Here is an 11887-nt window from a genome sequence, read left to right as displayed (position 1 = left end):
AATACGAGCTCACCGAATATGGGACAGACCTGTGATTAGGTTCAGTACTTCCTTGCACTCAGAACTCAACACTCTATCTTATCATAAAAAAATTTGATGGATGTAAAGGTAATATCAGGAACACCACAAAGAATGTGTGGTAGGATCATTTCTGTTGACAGTATACATAAAAGACCTTCTGAGCAACGATCTGCAGAGGATGCATGACTGGTGCAGGGACTGCCAGTTGACCCAGGACATAGACAAATGTAAGGTATTATGAATGAAATCCACTGTAAAAACTTCCTGGCAGATTAATACTGTGTGCCGGACCGAGACTCGAACTCGGGACCTTTGCCTGGCAAGTGCTCTACCATCTGAACTACCGAAGCACGACTCACGCCATGTCCTCACTGCTTTACTTCTGCCAGTACTCGTCTCCTACCTTCCAAACTTTACAGAAGCTCTCCTGCGAACCTTGCAGAACATGGCTAAGCCATGTTCCGCAAAATCCTTTCTTTCAGGAGTGCTAGTTCTACAAGGTTCGCAGGAGAGCTTCTGTAAAGTTTGGGAGGTAGGAGACGAGATACTGGCAGAAGTAAAGCTGTGACGACCGGGCGTGGGTCGTGCTTCGGTAGCTCAGATGGTAGAGCACTTGCCCGCGAAATGCGAAGGTCCCGAGTTCGAGTCTCGGTCGGGCACACAGTTTTAATCTGCCAGGAAGCTTCATATCAGCGCACACTCCGCTGCTCTGGAAAAATCCACTATAGTTCGATTATACTATTGACAATAAGTCACAGGGATTGCTGTAAAACATCTAGCAGCAAGCAGCTGGTGAGATCTAATGCGTAATCACCACACAAAACAAATTATGGGAAAGGAAGATGTGAGCCTGTGATTTATTGGAAGAATCTAAAGGAAATGTAACTCATCCATAAAAGAAGTGGCATATTCTACCGATTATTGAATGTTGTTCATCAGCCTGGGATCATTTCCAGGTTGGATTAATCGAAGAAATAGAGAAGATCCAATGAAGAGCGACACCTTTCATCACACGATTATTTAGTCATAACAAGAACGTTATGGAGATGCTCAACAAATTCCAGTGGCAGGTGCTAAAATAGAAGCTTTGTACATCGAGGTGAGGTTTTCTATTGAAATTCTTAGAGAGTAAGTTGCAGGAAGAGTGAGGTGACATACTATTTCCTTCTACATACATCTTATGAAATTATCGCAACGAGAAAAGCAATGAAATTAGAGCTGATGTAGTCGGTTACTGTCAACAATCCAGAATGAGATTTTTCACTCTGCAGCGGAGTGTGCGCTGATATGAAACTTTCTGGCAGATTAAAACTGTGTGCTGGACCGAGACTCGAACTCGGGACCCGAGTTCGAGTCTCGGTCCGGCACACAGATTTTATCTGCCTGGAAGTTTCATACTGTCAACAATATTTCGCAAGCGCTAATCGCGAATAGAGCACGTGCTGTGTCCAGGCCTTGTGCCTACTGAGCCAGCAACTAACAGGTTATGCTGGCACAGACGTCTGAGGGGATGCTTTTCAGACGAGAGGCAATGTATGGCTGTGCTCTGTCTGGCCACCAGGCAGCAACCCAAATGCGGCCAGAGGTCACTGGCCCCACAGAAACACGCTCTCTGACGTGACATACAATTTGACTTAGTACTATTTATCACTGCTTCTCATCAGCAAGACGCCAGACTTAAAATTTCATGCAACCTTTTGGGACTTTCGCTCATCCTCTTGGGACTTCAACTTTTTCTTGTCGTCTTACGACTATAACTTTTGCAGATCCCTTCTGGACTTTGGCACGCTTAGTGCATGGACAGTGAATTTTGAAGCTTTCAATTTACCCTGACATTTTCAAGTCTTCAGATTTTATTAATGTTCTTTCAATGTTTAATAAGTGACTTGTTTTCAATTATTAGTTCAAAACTACACTACTGGCCATAAAATTGCTGCACCAAGAAGAACTGGAGATGCTAATGGGTATTCATTGGACAAATATATCATACTAAAACTGACTTGTGATTACATTTTCACGCAACTTGGGTGCATAGATCCTGAAAAATCAGTACCCAGAACAACCACCTCTGGCCGTAATAGCAGCCTTGATATGCCTGGACATTGAGTCAAACAGAGCTTGGATGGCGCGTACAGCTACAGCTGCCCATGCAGCTTCAGCACGACACCACAGTTCATGGAGAGTAGTGACTGGCGTATTGTGACGAGCCAATTGCTCGGCCACCATTGACCAGACGTTTCAAATTGGTGAGAGATCTGGAGAATGTGCTGGCCAGGACAGCAGTCGAACATTTTTGTATCCAGAAAGGCCCGTACAGGACCTGCAACATGCGGTGGTGCATTATCCTGCTGAAATATAGGGTTTCGCAGGGACCGAATGAAGGGTAGAGTCACGGGTCGTAACACATCTCAAATGTAACATCCACTGTTCAAAGTGCCGTCATTGCGAACAAGAGGTGACCGAGACGTGTAACCAGTGGCACCCCATACCATTACGCCAGGTGGTACGCCAGTATGGCGATGACGAATACACGCTTTCAATGTGCATTCACCGCCATGTCACCAAACACGGATGCGACCATCATGATGCTGTAAACAGAACATGGATTCACCCGAAAAAATGGCGTTTCACCATTCGTGCACCCAGGTTCGTCTTTGAGTACACCATTGCAGGCGCTCCTGTCTGTGATGCACCGTCAAGGGTAACCGCAGCCATGGTCTCCGAGGTGATAGTCCATACTGCTGCATACATCGTCGAATTGTTCGTGCAGATGGTTGTTGTCTTGCAAACGTCCCCATCTGTTGACTCAGGGATCGAGACGTGGCTGCACGATCCGTTACAGCCATGCGGATAAGATGCCTGTCATCTCGACTGCTAGTGATACGAGGCCGTTGGGATCCAGCACGGCGTTCCGTATTACCCTCCTGAACCCACCGGTTCCATATTCTGCTAACAGTCATTGGATCTCGACCAACGCGAGCAGCAATGTCGCGATACGATAAACCGCAATCGCGATAGGCTACAATCCGGCCTTTATCGAAGTCAGAAACGCGATGGTACGCATTTCTCCTCCTTACACGAGGCATCAAAACAACGTTTCACCAGGCAACGCCGGTTGGGCTGCTGTTTGTGTATGAGAAATCGGTTGGAAACTTTCCTCATGGCAGCACGTTGTAGGTGCCGCCACCGACGCCAACCTTGTGAGAATGCCCTGAAAAGCTAATCATTTGCATATGACAGCATCTTCTTCCTGTCGGTTAAATTTCGCGTCTGTAGCACTTGATCTTCGTGGTGTAGCAATTTTAATGGCCAATAGTGTAACTCTCATCAGAGAATATTGTTTCTATGTGTTATAACAAACTTAATATTCTTTTTATATCTTGGTATATTTCCGGCACCTTCTTCGACGGACATTTCAACGGGGAAAAGAGGTATAATAGTATAGTGGCATCAGAAGTAACGTCCACTAAACAGTGAAAAGTTGTTCGTCGAGTATAAATGTAAATCTAAATAAACATAAACGATGACTAGTTCTTTTCATTCCAATAACTGAGTAAAACATCTCTAAAGTCTTTAAAAACAATCTATTGGGCGAACTGTTCCTGATGACTCAAACTTGTAAAAATTCTTACACTTAACTAGAAAACTTTCCACAGGCACACCCTTACCTGTACATGAACCAGACTCCAAAAGACTGCCACTCTATATTCCGATAAATTTCTTTCAGCCCTTCGGCATGTTTGGCTTCTAGACCTTCATGCTCAGCAGTACATCGCACCTGCACCTGAAATAATCGGTCTTCTAGGGATGATTTAACTTCCGCGCACTGCTCCTCTAGCTTTTATTGTCTGCTACTACAGTCGTCGCTAACCTTTTGTTACAATGAATACCATCACTTGAATCCAAACATACAGTCTTCTTACACTTTCTCTACCTTTTGTTCTAGCTTACAACCTCAAGAAATAACACTTCTATTATATTCCTTAGTGAGTGAGCATTTGTTTTAGTTAAGATCATTTTTAAGAACAGTAAACATGGGATACACACTTCGAAACAATTGGTTCATACTTCAGAATAACTGCTCTGAGTCTTATTGTAATGCTAGAAAACATTCGGTGCAAGGTTTCCAAGACTGACTGCAACATTATGTTATTACGTACTCGCACTGCCTACTCTAAGTACCTAGACATCTGACACTGTTTGTGCATCAGTTTTCAATTACAGCTGAGCACTAATCGCAAATACAGACCCACACTTCCCTTCAAAATTATCGATTATTATACAGTCCGCCAGAAAAATGAATACACCCTTTGTCAGGTTCTATCGAGAGATCGATATTGTTGTTCGATTTGAGTCATGAGTGTGTCGTAGTACGATCATTGGCTCAACAGATGTTAGTAGTACTTTCATCTCGGTATTCAGAAAACTCAATGGTTCGGGCACGCTTGACATTCGAGTAACGAAAATGTATTGTGAAGTGGTTTTTCAAGTTTGATAATGCCGTTGAAGTGCAACGTCAATGGAGACGGGAGTTTGAAACAGAACTACCAACCTGCTTAACAATTAAACGTGTCACTGTCAAGTTTTAATTGCATAGGACGATTTGCGATATCCACAAAGGAAGATCAGCAAGACAGCATACAGCTACAAGTCCTGCATCGGCGGCTCTCTTGTTGGAAACGTTTGTTAATTTTCCACAGAAGTCTGCTACGCAATGTGCATATGAAGTGGGGGTTAGCAGTACTAGTCCAGAATGAGATTTTTCACTCTGTAGCGGAGTGTGCGCTGATATGAAACTTCCTGGCAGATTAAAACTGTGTGCCGGACCGAGACTCGAACTCGGGACCTTTGCCTTTCACGGGCAAGTGCTCTACCAACTGAGCTACCCAAGCACGACTCACGTCCGGTACTCACAGCTTTACTTCTGCCAGTACCTCGTCTCCTACCTTCCAAACTTTACAGAAGCTCTCCTGCGAACCTTGCAGAACTAGCACTCCTGAAAGAAAGGATATTGCGGAGACATTGCTTAGCCAGAGCCTGGCAGAAGTGAAGCTGTGAGGATGGGGCGTGAGTCGTGCTTGGGTAGCTCAGTTGGTAGAGCACTTGCCTGAGGAAGGCAAAGGTCCCGAGTTCGTGTCTTGGTGTGACACACAGTTTTAATCTGCCAGGAAGTTTCATAGCAGTACCAATGTACGAAGAATTCTGAAATCTGCAAAGTGGAAAGTTTACATTCCACGATTACTGCACGCGATTAATGATGACGATCCTGATCGCCGAATGCAGTATTGCGAAGGGCATCAGCAAATGGTGATTAATGAGGAACAATTTGTGTCGAAGAAGAGTGGAGTGACAAGGCACAATTTAAACTTAATGGAACCGTGAAACGGCATAACAGTTTGTACTGGGCACCGGAAAATCCGCATGTTTATGTGGATAAAACAGTCTATCTACCAGGGGTTCACGTGTGGTGTGGACTATCATCTAGAGGCTTAGCAGGACCCTTTTTTCTTTTATGCTACTGTCACTGGAAAAGGGTACCTGGAAATGTTATGCACCTCAATTTTGCCGGGTATACGTGCGCTTTATGGAGCTGATGAAGTGGTCTTCTACCAACAGGTCGGTGCGCCACCACACTACCACCTAGCTGTACGAGCTTTCCTAGATGACAATTTTCCGGGGCATTGGATTGGACGAAGAGGGCCCATTGAGTTCCCTTCACGGTCACCAGATCTAACACCTATGGACTTGTGGGAAACTGTGAAAGATAACGTCTATTGACACAAGCAACGCATGCAGGAGGAACTTCGCCAGGGGATTACAGCGACATGTGCACCGGTTTCCACTGACGTAGTTGCCGCGACCGCTCATCGTTCTGTTACTGCGTATAGCCGCCAGCGGTGAACATTTTGCACATTTAAAGTAACCATGTGCTAAACTAAAGGTTATACAACATGTGCGATCAATTATTGTATGTAAAATAAACACATAAGTAATACTTTTCCTTTCTTACAGTGGGTATACATTTTTCTGGCGGTCTCGATATTTTGGGATTTTCCGCAAAGCTCGATAGCAACTCGGTTTTCGGATCAACGTTATATCATAATTCGGCAAATTTTCTTTTTTTGATCAGAGTAAACCATTTGATCAACAATTACATAAAAAGTCTTAGTTTTTACCTTAGACCTTATTCCGGGCGCGATTTTACATCATCCTTACCCATATCTTCCACGCCGTACTCTGACAGCTTACATACGACTGCAGTGCTATGTACTCTGGCCAGAGAGTTTCGCTTTTGTTCTGAAGCTGCTAGACTTGTGCGATGCCGCTACTCTTCTCTAAAAATCTTGCGTACAAGTACATTAATACCGTGCTTCCAAAAATTAGGTCACTACTCTGAATCTCCAAACAAACAAAAGCCATTATTACTTAATTTTGCAGGGCGCATGTACTAAAATTATGACGTTGCAGGATTTGTCTTTGTTCTTGATAGCAGAAGTATTTGTTCATTAACACGCGTACACATAAGAATTTCAAATTCTTAGCAGAAATATTGGCAACTGTCATCGGTTGATGGCTAAACGTTCGTCCGCTTATGATACTTCCATTTTACCGTTAAAAAATACTTTCTCAAATGCGACTGTGATTCACGTACAGAATACGGTTTCAGACTCTTGCTACAATTCATAATAAAAAAACTAACATTCCACTCATTCTGCATTTTCACTTTTCTCCCCCACTCGAGATACAACGTGAATTCTATTGTAGTTGCTTCCAACGTTACGAATTTCCAGAACATAAGAAAAAAACACGAACTTCATTCTACCAAAATCACGAAGTTAACAATATATAATTATCACAGATAATTCTGTACAAGGAGTAAACAGCTAATTTACGCAACGGAGAGGTCATCTGAATAAAATTACTTCTATGGTACGTAGACTACAATAAATTGTTGTTCCTTCTCCATTGCTAATGAAATCTAAAAAGGCGCTTAGATTAAATATTTATGAATAACTAAAATTTTCCCATACCAAGCGTTATGGTCTTCGAACTTTGACTTGAAGAGATGTTAGCAGCTTGAAATTATCCTTTCCATTTGTCGTTGGATCTTATAAAATTTCGGGGAATTTTAGATTCGTGAGCAAAATCATTTCAACCTGGATTACAGTACATTGTGATTTTAGTGTGACTAAACGATCTTGCACAATGATTTATCAAAATAGGTGTAATCTCATGCATCTGTACGACCACTCCAATTTAAGTAGATCGAAGTTTTTCCACATATCATCAAATTAATGACCACAGATCCTTCATCTACTTCTGAGTTTACAGCTATGTCTACATAACTACTCTGCAGTGCACAGTTAGATGTCTAGCAGAGGATTCATTGAATCACCTTCAAACTATCTCTCTGCCGTTCCACTCTCGAACAGTGTCCGGGAAAAACGAATACTTAAAACTTTCCAAGCGAGCTCTGATTTCTCTTACTTCATTACAATGATCATTTCTCCCTATGTAGGCGAGCACCAACTTAGCTGGGGACTGAAATTTCATGAGAAGATCATGCCGCAACGAAAAACGCCTTTGTTTTAATGATTTGCAGGTCAACTCGCCTGTTATATTCGTGACACTGTCTCTCCTATTTCGCGATAACGCAAAACGACCTACCATTCTTTGAACACTTTCAGCGTACACCGTCAATTTAATCTGCTGCGGATTCCACACCGCGTAGCAGAAGGGGATTGACAAGTGTGATGTAGGTAGTCTCTTTAACAGACCTGTTGCATCTTCTAAATGTTGTGCCAATAAAGCGCAGTCATTGGTTCACTTAAACCACATTATCTATGTCATCGTTCTGGTTTAAGTTAGTAGTAAGTGTAATCCCTTAGATCTCATAACTAATGAGGAGGTTGTTGTTGTTGTGGTCTTCAGTCCTGAGACTGGTTTGATGCAGCTCTCCATGCTACTCTATCCTGTGCAAGCTTCTTCATCTCCCAGTACCTACTGCAGCCTACATCCTTCTGAATCTGCTTAGTGTATTCATCTCTTGGTCTTCCTCTACGATTTTTACCCTCCACTCTGCCCTCCAATACTAAATTGGTGATCCCTCGATGTCTCAGAACATGTCCTACCAAACGATCCCTTCTTCTAGTCAAATTGTGCCACAAACTCCTCTTCTCCCCAATTCTATTCACTACCTCCTCATTAGTTATGTGATCTACCTATCTAATCTTCATCATTCTTCTGTAGCACCACATTTCGAAAGCTTCTACTCTCTTCTTGTCTAAACTATTTATCGTCCATGTTTCACTTCCATACGTGGCTACACTCCATGCAAATACTTTCAGAAATGACTTCCTGACACTTAAATCTATACTCGATGTTAATAAATATTTCTTCTTCAGAAACGCTTTCCTTGCCATTGCCAGTCTACATTTTATATCCTCTCTACTCCGACCATCATAAGTTATTTTGCTCCCCAAAAAGCAAAACTCCTTTAATACTTTAAGTGTCTCATTTCCTAATCTAATTCCCTCAGCATCACCCGACTTAATTCGAGGTATTGAATAGAATTGGGGAAAAGAGGAGTTTGTGGCACAACTTAACTCGAAGAAGGGATCCGTTGGTAGGACATGTTCTGAGGCATCAAGAGATCACAAATTTAGCATTGGAGGGCAGCGTGGAGGGTAAAAATCGTAGAGGGAGACCAAGAGATGAATACACTAAGCAGATTCAGAAGGATGTAGACTGCAGCACGTACTGGGAAACGAAGCAGCTTGCACAGGATATAGTAGCATGGAGAGCTGCATCAAACCAGTCTCAGGACTGAAGAACACAACAACAACAATATTTGATTCTCGATGGATTTTACAAAGCACGAGTGTATTCTCATTTCTGAAAGAGTTTTGATTATTATCTACGACTTTGATTGCGCCAAAAGAGGAAAATCCCAGCCTGTTTTGTTTGAGTGGCGTTATCTGTTGTGTCAGCACATATGCGGCACACAGCCGGGGAACGAATTAGCGCGGCTAACAGATGGCACAGGTGCTTCGTCATCGTTCTCTCCACCTGCACGACTTGCAGTAATGGACGCGGTGTACAACTAGAGTACCGTCTGCAAAACCTACTTTTCGATTGCGCAAGAACATGTAACATAGTTTGCAATAAGCTAGTATCTTGTCAGGTCGACATAATATAGAGGTGCAGAGGAATTTTAACACCCTCGAAACAAATATCACATATACCGAGTTCATTTGTTTGAGTTGTTTCTAAAATAATGTTACTTTGCACTTGTAACATTAAACCTGTGGAAGTGTTTCGATGCACTACTACGTCTGAAATTGCTGTGCTGTTCGGCTGATGTTTCGTTATGTCCGCTAAAGCTTCGTAACCGTTTATCGCAAATTCGTGGTTGGATCCTTTGTAAACGGCCGACCTCCTTTCCTACTCTCCACCAATATGCGCACCAAAGTGCGCTTGTCACCTAACGACCTCGCCGTCTACCGGACGTTAAAATATAATCACGTTTCTTCTTTAAGTCATGTTCCGATTGCAGATGTTCATCGGGAAATGAGAACGGGTACTCGCTTGGCGAGATCTTGACTACCCGACACCAACACGCTACATGTATCAACAGCTGGACCTAGTGTCAAAGGCACAAGGAGAGTTCTGCCGCCTCCTACCCACAATAGGGCAAGAGAAACCAAACTACATCTACATGATTACCCTGCAGTTCACTGTTAAGTTCCTGTCAGAGGGTTCACCGAACCACATTTAAGCTATTTTTCTACCGTTCCACTTTTGAACGGCGTGCGGGAAAAACGAACATTTAAATCTTTCCGTATGAGCCCTGATTTTTCTTATTTTATTGTGATAATCATTTCTGCCTATTTAGATGGGTACCAACAAAACATTTTCAAACTCTGAGGAGAGAGTTGGAAACTGAAATTTCGTGGGAGGATCCTGCCACAACGAAAAACGCCTTTGTTTTAACGATTGCTATTTCGATTCGTGTATCATACCCGTGGCACTCTCTCCCCTGTTTCGCGACAGTGCGAAACGAGCTGCCATTCTTTGAACTTTTTCGATGTGCTCCGTCCCTGCTACCCGATGCGGATCCCACGCTGCTCGGCAATGCTCCAGAAGACAAGCGTAGTGTTGAGCAGTCTCTTTGGTAGACCTGTGGCACTTCGTAAGTGTTCTGCCAATAATTTGCAGCCTTTGGTTTGCTTTCCCCACAACGTTATCTACGTGATCGTTTCAATTTAAGTTATTTGTAACTGCAATCGCTAAGTATTTAGTTCAATTTACAGCCTTTAGATTTGTGTGACTTATCGTGTAACCGGAATTTAACAGATTTCTTTAGCACTCACGTGGATGATTTCATGTTTTCATTATTTAGAGTCAGTAGCCAGTTTCCGCGCTAGCATACATCTTGTTTAAATCATTTTGCAATTAGTTTTGACCATTTGATGGGTTGACAAGACTGCAAATGACAGCATCATCTGCAAACAATCTAAGAGGGCTGCTCAGACTGTCTCCTAAACAGTGTATGTAGTTCAGGAACAGCAGACGGCCTATAACATTTCTTTGGAAAACGACAGGTATCACTTCTATTTTACTGGATGATTTTTCGTCATATACCACGAATTGTAACCTTCCTGACTGCAAATCACAAATCCTGTCGCGTAACTGAGACGATACTCCATAGGCATGCGGTCTGACAAGAAGTCTTTTCTGAGAAACGATGTTAAAAGCCCTCTGGAAATCTAAAAATACGAAGTCAATTTGACACCCCATGTCGATAGCACTCATTACATCGTGAGAATAAAGAGCTAGTTGTGTTTCACGTGAACGATGTTTTCTGAATCCGTTCTGACTAACCGGCCGCGGTGGTCGAGCGGTTCTAGGCGCTTCAGTCCGGAACCGCGCGACTTCTACGGTCGTAGGTTCGAATCTTGCCTCGGGCATGGATTTGTGTGCTGTCCTTACGTTAGTTCGGTTTAAGTAGTTATAAGTTCTAGGGGACTGATGACCTCAGATGTTAAGTCCCATAGTGCTCGGAGCCATTTGAACCATTCGTTCTATTTGTCAATAAACCTGTTTCTTCGAGGTAAGTAATAATGTTCGAACACAGCATATGTTCCAAAATCCTACTGCAAATCAACGTTGGTGATATGGATCTGCAATTCAATGGATTACTTTCTTTTTTGGGTATTGGTGGGACTTGTGCAACTTACCAGTCTGTGGATACGAAACTTCCTACGAGCGAGCGGTCGTGTGTGATTGCTAAGTATGGAGCTCTTGTGTCAGCGTACTCTGAAAGAAACCTGATTCGTGTACAATTTGGTTAGCATGCTTTGCATTCATTAAGTGACTTGAGCAACTTCGCTACACCGACGACATCTACTAAGTTACTCATGTTGGCAGTTGTAGGATGTTTGACATTAGAGCGGATTATTACAACCGTGGTTACTCGCGGTCAACAACAGGATGGGCTGTGCAATGTGTCCATGGTTGATACTATAGCAATGCGTAGTAGCCTAATAACCTGTTATCAGTGTTATTCTACGTGTAACTAATGTTCATAGTGTGTTTTAGCGGCAGAACGCATGTCTTGTACCTTAATTCATATTAAGGTTTAGAGTGCAGTATTACGGTAATTCGCCTCCATCTCTTCTGTGGCATCCGCCGAGAGGTCGGATATAGACTTGTCTTCTGTGGGCTCGTGTCTATTTATAGTTTATGTTTTGGGTATTACCAGGATAATACGCCAAATACGTGTGCTAAACCCTCAGTATCAAACGTATTGCAACCCTGGGCAAGCCACTGTGGGGGCTGTCGTATGAATTCCATATTATCATAC

The 11887-nt window shown here is 42.9% G+C and overlaps 1 non-coding gene across 1 annotated transcript; it reads right to left on the bottom strand.

The window, feature by feature from the left end:
- Positions 1-4839: 4839 nt before the first annotated feature.
- Trnas-uga lies at positions 4840-4914 on the bottom strand. The gene has a single exon. It is a non-coding gene; the product is annotated as a tRNA-Ser (tRNA).
- Between the last annotated feature and the right edge of the window lie 6973 nt (positions 4915-11887).

The sequence above is a fragment of the Schistocerca americana genome, chromosome 7 (genome assembly GCF_021461395.2).
Source record: "Schistocerca americana isolate TAMUIC-IGC-003095 chromosome 7, iqSchAmer2.1, whole genome shotgun sequence".
Classification (NCBI taxonomy): Eukaryota; Metazoa; Arthropoda; class Insecta; order Orthoptera; family Acrididae; genus Schistocerca; species Schistocerca americana.
The sequence above is the reverse complement of the archived record's forward strand: the minus strand, read 5'-3'. Positions and strand labels throughout refer to the sequence as shown.